Source organism: Peromyscus eremicus, chromosome 4, assembly GCF_949786415.1.
Source record: "Peromyscus eremicus chromosome 4, PerEre_H2_v1, whole genome shotgun sequence".
Classification (NCBI taxonomy): Eukaryota; Metazoa; Chordata; class Mammalia; order Rodentia; family Cricetidae; genus Peromyscus; species Peromyscus eremicus.
The window spans coordinates 105506020-105515587 of NC_081419.1; positions in this window are offsets into that span (position 1 = coordinate 105506020).

Genomic DNA, 9568 nt, shown 5'->3' on the forward strand with positions numbered 1-9568 from the left:
TCCAGGGCTGTGCTTTGCTAGCTTGACAAGTTCTCTGCCTCCGAAAGGAGCAGCAGATGCTGATGGAGATTTCCCAACACAAATGAAAATGGCTAATCCATTTAGGAGAAGTGACTGAGAATCAACTGGGGAGGCCAGGCAGGCCAGGACAACTCCGTTCCTAATTGTGGAGAATGAGACAGCTTCAGCTGGGATGTAAACACTCCAGTTTAGGAATGAGATGGCCTGAAACCATTTTCCATTTCCTTTTTCTCTGAGCCAAGATCCAGTCTCTGGAGAAGTCAGTGGAGGAAGGAGGACTTCCCTTAGAAATTATTCCTTGGAGAAAAGAAAGGACAAAGGGAGACAAAAATAACCCAAAAAGAAAAAGGGAAAGACGCTGGCTGACACTCCTTCAGTGTTCTCCATGTGAATTCTCCCCGCCTCCTTTCTCTGCAGATTAGTCGAGTAATTGCCTTGATGTTCCATTTACTCTCTGTGAAATGGCGACGAAATCCCGCTCAGCAGTGGGACTGAGAGTTTGCAAATCCCGTTTACCCCTCACCCTCTTGTGTTTCCATTATTTTTATTTACCTGTAGAGTAATGCCTTGTGATTTAATTGTTTACTTGTCCTATCCTAGTCCAGAGTGGATGTATGTGTGTGGGGAGAGGTTTCAGTAACTGCGACACATTTATCTTTTAATCCTTTTGAAGGTGCTTGTCAGTTGAATCCATTGATGAAAACGCAAGTCAACAAGTGAATGAATGCCTGAAAGTGGGAAGGACTAAGCACCTCTGAGTGTCACAGAGAGTAAGTACATGTCTGTTCCAGGGGGTCAGGCCTTCTGCAAGAGATGCTTCAGGAGGACTTGTGCAATCAGGAGCCTGATCCCTGTACGGCAGGGAAGACAGTATTCTTCAGCAGGGGCTTTGGAGAGGTGCCGACAGGGAGTTTGAGTAGGGAATGCTTTGCGTCCCTGATTCTAACCTGGGAGTGACCTGCTCATGGAGTGGAACTTAGCTCTCTGTATGCCATAAGCCTTCTCTGGGAAGCCATTCCTTGGGGGAAGCCCCCACCTCTATGTAGGTTGGTCTGTCTGGGTATAGTGATGCCACATAGCATTGGAAGAAGCCATGAACAGGCTCACTCAGGGCTCAGGGGTGGTAGACACATCCCATAGGCTGGATTCTATGTAGCAAACTGCATGTCTGCTTTGAAGACATCGTAGCATATTATCTAAGCAGTTGTGGTGGAGGAAAGATTTGTCTGCATGCCTTTGGTCACCAAATTTCATGGGCCTTGTGGCAGAAAGAGTAAATGCCTCTGCCTCTAGCCACTGTTTTGGCTCCTGGGGTGTTAGCAGAGTGATGAAAGCAGAGGCCGACATGTGCTTGTGTGGTTAGATTTGTGCTCTTAGGCTTTTGCATGAGAAATGGCCCATTTGAGATGGCCATTGCAGCTTCCCTCTAGGCACCAGAACGAGACGCTCGGAGTGAAACTATACTGAACAGCAGCTGGAGGCAACTGTGGGGTGACAGTGGACCTTTTCTAGCTTGACTACAGTTGAGTGTTGCAGGCTTTCTTGGACCACCAACCCCCACATCATGACACAGAGACTTATTATTAATTATGAATGCTCAGCTTTAGCTTTGGTTTGTTTCTAGCTAGCTTTTTAAAAAATCTAATCTGTTTCTATTAATCTACATGCTGCCCCGAGGCTCGTTTACCTCGTCTACATACTGTCTATCCAGTTTTCCTGCTTCCTACATCTCTGGCTGGCTGAATCCTGGCTGGCTGGACCCTGGCTGGCTGGCTGGCTCCCGGTTTCTCTCTGCCCACCAGCCCTGCCTATCCCTCCTCTGCCTAGCTACCAGCTGTTCAACTTTTTGTTAGACCAATCAGGTAGCTTAGGCAGGCAAGGTAAAACAGCAATGCATCTTTACCTAGTTAAACAAATGCAACATAAATAAATACAACACATCTTTAAATAGTTAAACAATTTTTCTGCAATGCAAACAAATGCAACACATCTTTACATAGTTGAACAAATATTCTATTCCACCTTTCCCTCTTTTTGTCTAAATAAAAAGGAAAGGTTTTAACTTTAACACAGTAAAACTATATACAATAAAAACAATTATCAAGTTAAGAATTATGTTTACAATATGCAGTCCATTTATATCAGAAAAAATACTTTATTATTTATCCTATCTTGGAGAGTCTGAAGTTTTGTACCTAATTTATCTTTTATCATGACTAAAGAAAACTGCAACTATAACTATCTAGTCTTCAACTCCATCAAAGACCACAGAAGGATTTAATATTACCTGAGTAAACAGGAAGTGCATTGCAAGCCACTTTCAAAGCTATAGAAATAACAGAGACATCTGGTTGCCTGGACAGTCACTCAAAATTCCTCTGAAACATTAGGGCATCCATCTTTAGCTTATAGGCCTAGAATATCTGGCAGACCTTTCTGTGAAGCAGGAATTTTGAAGACCCTGTCTTGGTAAAGTTCAACAATCTCTTTTCTTTGTGTCCTGTGTGTCCAGTTTGGATGGTATGCTGTCAGCAGTTGAGGCAAGGACAGTTTCTTGCCCAAATGGCTAGCTCTGCCACATAGAAAGCAAACTCCATATGGTGGTTCTTTGATGCCCATCATCCTTTTATGAAGTAGATTGGTGCTGCCAGGAACAGACGTGTCCTTCTGTCATAAAAAGTCTTAGGTTATCAAACATCTTGCTATATTCAGTAGGTTTCTGAAGCATTTGAAGGTCACCTATCTATCTAAAATATATCTGTTTAACCTTGAAAACATACCTAATATGACTATAAGTTTGATTATTATAGATAACTACTAACCTGCATTTCTTAATTACATTTTTAAATGAGCTGCATAAGCACAATATCCCAAACAAGAATAAAAACGTAATACAGTATAACAAAAATAATTTCAAATTTGTAAATATACCAAAATCCATACCAATGTAAAGCATTTGAGGTTAATAATTGTCTTTTTATCCTATATTCCTACATCCTCCCCAAATGAAGGCGAACATCCATAACCCATCAAATGACCAAAAACCACCCACCCCAGTTTTTGGGAATGTGGGCGTTATGTTCTCTAGACTGCTTCCTGTTGTCTGGAGGTAACGACATCTCCAGGGGACCCTGAGAAAATTGAGACAATGGTCAAGTCCTGGAAAAATAGTTGTAACATTTGTTGTCCAGTCTCAGAACTGTTCCCATGCAGAGGGATCAGCATATACATCACCTGTCCTGTAGTTTTTACTGGTTTATTTTTTTTATGTCTGTAGCCAAGATTTTCAGGAAAGTCTCCCTGGATTAAACCTGATCTCCACTAACCTTAATGGAATCCAGTCTTTTGTTTTCTGTGGAAACAAAAGCATAACCTCTTCCCCAATGCAACACATTTTTTGAATTCCATTTTAAAGTATAAGATATCCCTAAAGTGTCTAGGCAAGTTTAATTCAGCAGTTCTTTTTACAATCCAATGTCTCTCAGCAGCTGTCATTCACTCATCAACATTCAAAAAATTCAAAGTCAATAGAACACCATACAGGATCCAGATCCCCTATGTATTTCTCATCTTTATATGGCTTTTCCCCTTTATATTACTTTACTCTCTCTTTAAAGACTTTATTATTTTTAAATTATTTATTTTTTCTATGACTATCTATATCTATTTTCTTTTCTTTCTTAAGCACCTATGCACATTTTTAAACACATTGTAACTTGTTTAGAGTTTTTTTTCCATCTAGACCTGCTTTACTGTGCACCTGTAGCTTTCTCTGAACATGTGAGCCAAATCTAAAACTCATTGCCTGGCTTTGTGTTGACAACTGGCTCTGCCCTGCTTGGGTCCGTGAGAGCCAAGCTTTATGCCTCACAGCCTGGCTGAGAGCTGTGGTTAACTGGGAGCTGCGTTTAACCAGGAACTGCATTTAACCACCCCAACTTTAGGAAGTGGGCATCCACACTGTAGCAGGTGTTTTTACTTAGCTTGTTGTTTCTACTTAATATGCTGGTTGCTCAAGTGCTTGCTATATGGCAGAGCTGCACCTCTGTACACTATGAACACTGGCCTACTGGGAAGCTATGTAGGGTTTTTTTTCTCTTTTTCTCTCTCTCTTTTTTCCCCCAGCTCTCTCAGGCCCTATATAGAAATACATGCCCCACATCAGGCACCAAATGTAGCAAGGCTTTCTTGGACTACCAGTCCCCAAATCATGACATGGAGATTTATTATTAATTATGAATGCTCAGCCTTATTCTAGGATTGTTTGTAACTACCTATTTTTTTAAACTTAAATTAACCCATTTCTATTAATCTATGTGCTGCCCTGAGACTCATTTACCTCATCTAATACTGTCCGTCCTGTGCTGTGGGATGGTCTGTATGTCAAGTGTGTTGCTGATTGGTCAGTAAATAAATCACTGATTGGCCATTGGCTAGGCAGGAAGTATAGGCGGGACAAGGAAAAGAATTCTGGGAAGTGGAAGGCTGAGAGAGGGACACTGCCAGCCGCCATCAGGAGAAGGAAGATGTAAAGTACCGGTAAGCCACAAGCCATGTGGCAAAGTAAAGATTAATAGAAATGGGCTAAATATAAGAGTAAGAGCTAGACAATAACAGGCCTGAGCTAATGGCCAAGCAGTTTAAATAATGTAAGAGTCTGTGTGTTTATTTTATAAGTGGGCTCTGAGACTGGCGGGACTTGGTGGTGGGAGCTGGAGAGAAATTCTCCAGCAACAAATGGCGTCCAACGTGGTGGCAAGAGTTTCCACCTAAAAACTTAGAAAAAAGATTCTAAAACGGAACTAAAAACAGCTTCCTAATTGTCTCTCTCAAATAAGCGGCAGCTGCCGGTTTGAGTTACTGGCGGGTTCCTAGCATGCGCTCTCGACCTGCAGTATGGTGGGAATGAGGCCTCTGCAAGTAGCACATTAAACTGTGTGGTGAATTTAGCCTTTGCTAGTACAAAACAAAAAAAGAGGTTTCTGGGCTACACGCTACTTTGGTAAAAGTGTAGACCCACTATTTCTGAGAGTTATGGCTCCCAGAGCTGGCGGAAAGCGGACCGCCGCCATGTTGGGAAGCTGAAATGGGCGGAGCCAGCAGCCACTGCGCCGTTTCAGGCTTAGAAGGCTGCAGTTTAAAGCAATAGGCTCAAGCTAATATAAAAAAATAAGCCACGTAAAGATGGCTACCACACAAAGAATCTGGATTATGTTCTCTTTGATATTCGTAACTACAGAAAAACATTTGATTGTAAAAGCTGTTGAGTTATGCCAAAATGTATATTTTAAAGGTTCCTTGACTTCAAAATTTGGATATAAGGATATGTTGCTTTGGAAAAGAGTCTCTGCTTTTGTTTCCACAGAAAGCCAGAGACTATGGATTTGTTCCAGATTAAGATACATCAGGTTTGACCAGCCAAGACCCCCTGAAAGGTCTCCAATGACACCATGGCCCAGATGATTCAACATCCAGAATGGTTTCAAGTTAACTGGCTCAGACGATACAGCCTCACGGACTACTCCATGATCCTAAAATTTTCTTTCTGTCTCCAGAAGATACAGCGCCCCCCTCCAGCAGGAAGTAGTAAGAGAAGCTACGCCCAAATTCCCAAATATACCAAGCTGGCTTTAGAGATGGAATTGGCTCACTCCCCCTCTAAACCCAGACATATTGCTCAAAAAAAAAAAAAATGGTTAAGAGATTCTTGTGTCCCAAATCAGAAGAGCCCTCTGGTGTGGGACAGAGAAAAAACAATATTTTTATTTAAATCAGGTTGATTATAAATACAATCTCTTTCTAAAACAAAAAGGGGGATAGTTTAGATATGATAGGATGAAAGGGTAGATTAATGAACCTACTTTTAAAGAGTAACAACTTGTTTAAAATGTTTTACATTGCTATAGATTTTAGTTTATTGATACAAATTTAAACTTAATTTTGTTATACTGTATATATATATTTCTATTCTTGTTTGAGGTATTGTGTTTATGTAACTCATTTAAAATTATAATGGATAATTAAAAAATAGATTAATAATTAGTCATCTATGATAATCATATTTGTAGCCATGTTAGTTAAGTCTTTTAGGTATACATAGTTATATTTCAGATAGATAGGTAGTCTTCAAACACTTCAAAGACCTACAGAATATGGCATTTAAAATGTTTTAAAAATTTAGACTTTCTGGACAGTGAGACATGTCTGCTCCTGACAGCACCGATTTACTTCAGAGAGGAGGATGGGCATCGAAGACACTCCATACGGAGTTTATCTTCACCTTGACAAAAATAGCCATTTGGGCAAGAAACTGTTCTTGCCTGGACTGCTTGATCAACTGGACATGCAGGACCCATACAAAGGTGACCACTGAACTTTGCTTGACAAAATGGTCCTTCAGGTTCCTGCTTTGCAGAGAAAACTGCCAGACATTCTACAGGACACAGAGAAAAATGAATAAGAGACTCTAGGCCTGTGGGCTGAAGACAGATGCCCCAACTTTACAAGAGAACTTTGAATGACTGTCCAGGCTGCCAGCTGTCTCTGTCTACCCTACAAGACTCCTAAAAGTTGCTTATATCCTTCTCCATTTCTCAGGTAGTAGTATATCCTTCTGAGGTCTTTGATGTGGTTAAAGACTAGATACTTACAATTTTCCTTAGTTATAATAAAAGATAAGTTAGATATAAAACCTTAAACTTACAAATATAAGAGATAGGATCTCTTCTTTAATATTGTAACTGTAATTCTTGCTTGATAATTGTTTTGTTATATGTAATTTTACTATGTTAAAGTTAAAACCTTCCTTTTTAAGAAAAGAAAAGGGGAAGTGCTGTGGGATGGTCTGTATGTCAAGTGTGTTGCTGATTGGTCAGTAAATAAATCACTGATTGGCCATTGGCTAGGCAGGAAGTATAGGCGGGACAAGGAAAAGAATTCTGGGAAGTGGAAGGCTGAGAGAGGGACACTGCCAGCCGCCATCAGGAGAAGGAAGATGTAAAGTACCGGTAAGCCACAAGCCATGTGGCAAAGTAAAGATTAATAGAAATGGGCTAAATATAAGAGTAAGAGCTAGACAATAACAGGCCTGAGCTAATGGCCAAGCAGTTTAAATAATGTAAGAGTCTGTGTGTTTATTTTATAAGTGGGCTCTGAGACTGGCGGGACTTGGTGGTGGGAGCTGGAGAGAAATTCTCCAGCAACAGTCCTGCTTTCCAGCTTCCTCCATGTCAGGCTGTCTGGACCCTGGCTGGCTGGCTAGCTTCCCTTTTCTCTCTGCCTGCCAGCCCCACCTATCCCTTCCCTGCTTGGGCATTCAGCTTTTTACTAGACCAATCAGGTGCCTTAGGCAGGCAAAGTAAAGCAGCAACACATCTTTACATAGTTCAACAAATGCAATATAAACAAATGCAACACATCTTTCATAGTTAAATAAACATTCCAAAACATTTAAGGATTATAAGACTGAGGAAAGAGAGCAGCAGGAGATAGGAGCTGGAAGTTTAGGAGCAGCATGCCAGTGAATGGAGTCAGGTTCTCAATAAGTAGCAGGAATAGGGATTCAAAGTTGTGAGAATTTTCTCCCTGGGGAAGGGGGCAGGTGCTAAGCATTGTCTATCCCCTTCTCATAAGGTTCCAGTGACAAACCAAAGTTCCATTCCACCAAAGTCTATCTTGGGTGTATTGATGAGTTTATTAGGCTTACTTGCAGATCATGGGTTAGGGATTACTGACAGATGTGTGGGTGATTCTAAAGCAGCCACACTAGGTCTGGACCCAGTGTGGATGATAGATTTCCCCACAGCTGTGCAGATGGAGGCCTCTTACCCCAGTCTTCTCCAGCCTGTATACTCTAGCCCCTCCCCAAGACACCCAGACCAAATGCTCTTAGGGCAGAATTGCCTACAACTGGCTGGCAGGAGAGTGATTAGATGTCCAACCTAGGGTCTAATGCCTCTTCCTGCCTCCTTCTTCTCTGAGGCAATGTCAACAGTCGACAAACCCAGTGTGATGATCTTTTTTGTGGGTAGACACAGCTGTTTTTTTTATCAAGATGGTGGTTGTTCTGCTGGGAGGATAGCACAGTACAATAAAAGTCCAGATGCCAATGAACAGAGAGGAAGATGGTGTTCATGGATTCTGGGTGGAGGGAATCTGGAGCACACTGTCTAAGGGAGGTGATGAGGTTGGGAGATTTGAAAATAGTCATGAAAATTTGCAATAACTTTGGAAAGAACTGGGAAAGGTTGTCTAAGGACAAATATGATTGCTCAGTCATCTGAGGGTCCAGAAGAGAAGAGAAGAGAAACTGAGGACACTGTATTGATTTCTAAGATCTAGAAGCTTCTATATGGGATTCAAGAAATGTAAAAATTAGCCTGTTCTGTAGTTGGGGCTTTCTGGTATAGGGAAAATCTAAGAGCTAGGGATTCTGTGGGAGAGATGCACAGCTGGGTCTGTGTGCCTACCCTTCCTGTGCAACAGTAGAGGAAAAGAAAAATATGAGTTAAACATTCAGTATTATATGCTTATATGCACCTAACTTAGTCTTCCTGCTGCCGTAAGATTAGGTAACCTAATTATCTACACCTTAGTAGTTTCAACCTGCGAGCTACAGGGCTAACTAAGCAGAGACAGAATGAGTCACATTTTCCCGAGTTCTGCTCTTTATGCTCAGGCCTGTTTAGGTTGAATCCCCTTCCTCTTACCTTGGGAAAAGCAAATGCCTGTAAATCTGTCTTAAGAAATGGTTGACACAGCTGTCCAGTCAGACATCAAAATCCTGTTTCCTAAAGCAAGAACATCCCAAGGGCTCCCAACAGTGTCCATGTCAGCAAACATGCTCAGACTACAGACTTCCTGTCAGTAGTCACGGCACTCAGAGAGCACCCTCAGATGGTCAGAGAGTCCAACACTGTTACTTAAACCACAAAAGCTGTAAGGAACTACAGGAAGGGGCTGGGCTCTTCAGAGCATCAGCTCAGTCCATTGCCTGTTAATGATGCATGAGTAAAGCTGACTCCTCTAACTCTTGGAGTCCTTTGTGGTTTCTCAAAAGCCATATTTCCACAACACTATAAGGATATGGATACTTTAGAATCCTGTGGGCTGCAGTTGTTCACTCATGACTTACGGCCCAGATGCAGCTAAGGATAGTAAATGAATGTGATCCAACATAAAACCATGAACTTACTTAAAACAGATGAACTTTTTGTGTGATTCTTTTTTGTAACTCAGTCACATGGTTCTTAATGTGAAATTGTGCCAGGTGGTGTTAGTGCACGCCTTTAATCCCAGCACTTGGGAGGCAGAGCCAGGTGGATCTCTGTGAGTTTGAGGTCTACAGAGCCAGATCCAGGACAGGCACCAAAACTACACGGAGAGACTCTGTTACACACAAAAAAGGGAACTTGTCAGGTGACAAACCTGTGTTGCAGAAGGTTGGACACATTTTGGAGGATTCAAGAAGCCATCTGTGGAAAGTAGGCGAGGCTATGGAGGTCCTCCCTGCTTTCCTCCAGCAGAGAGGCTCAGCTACTATCTTTGT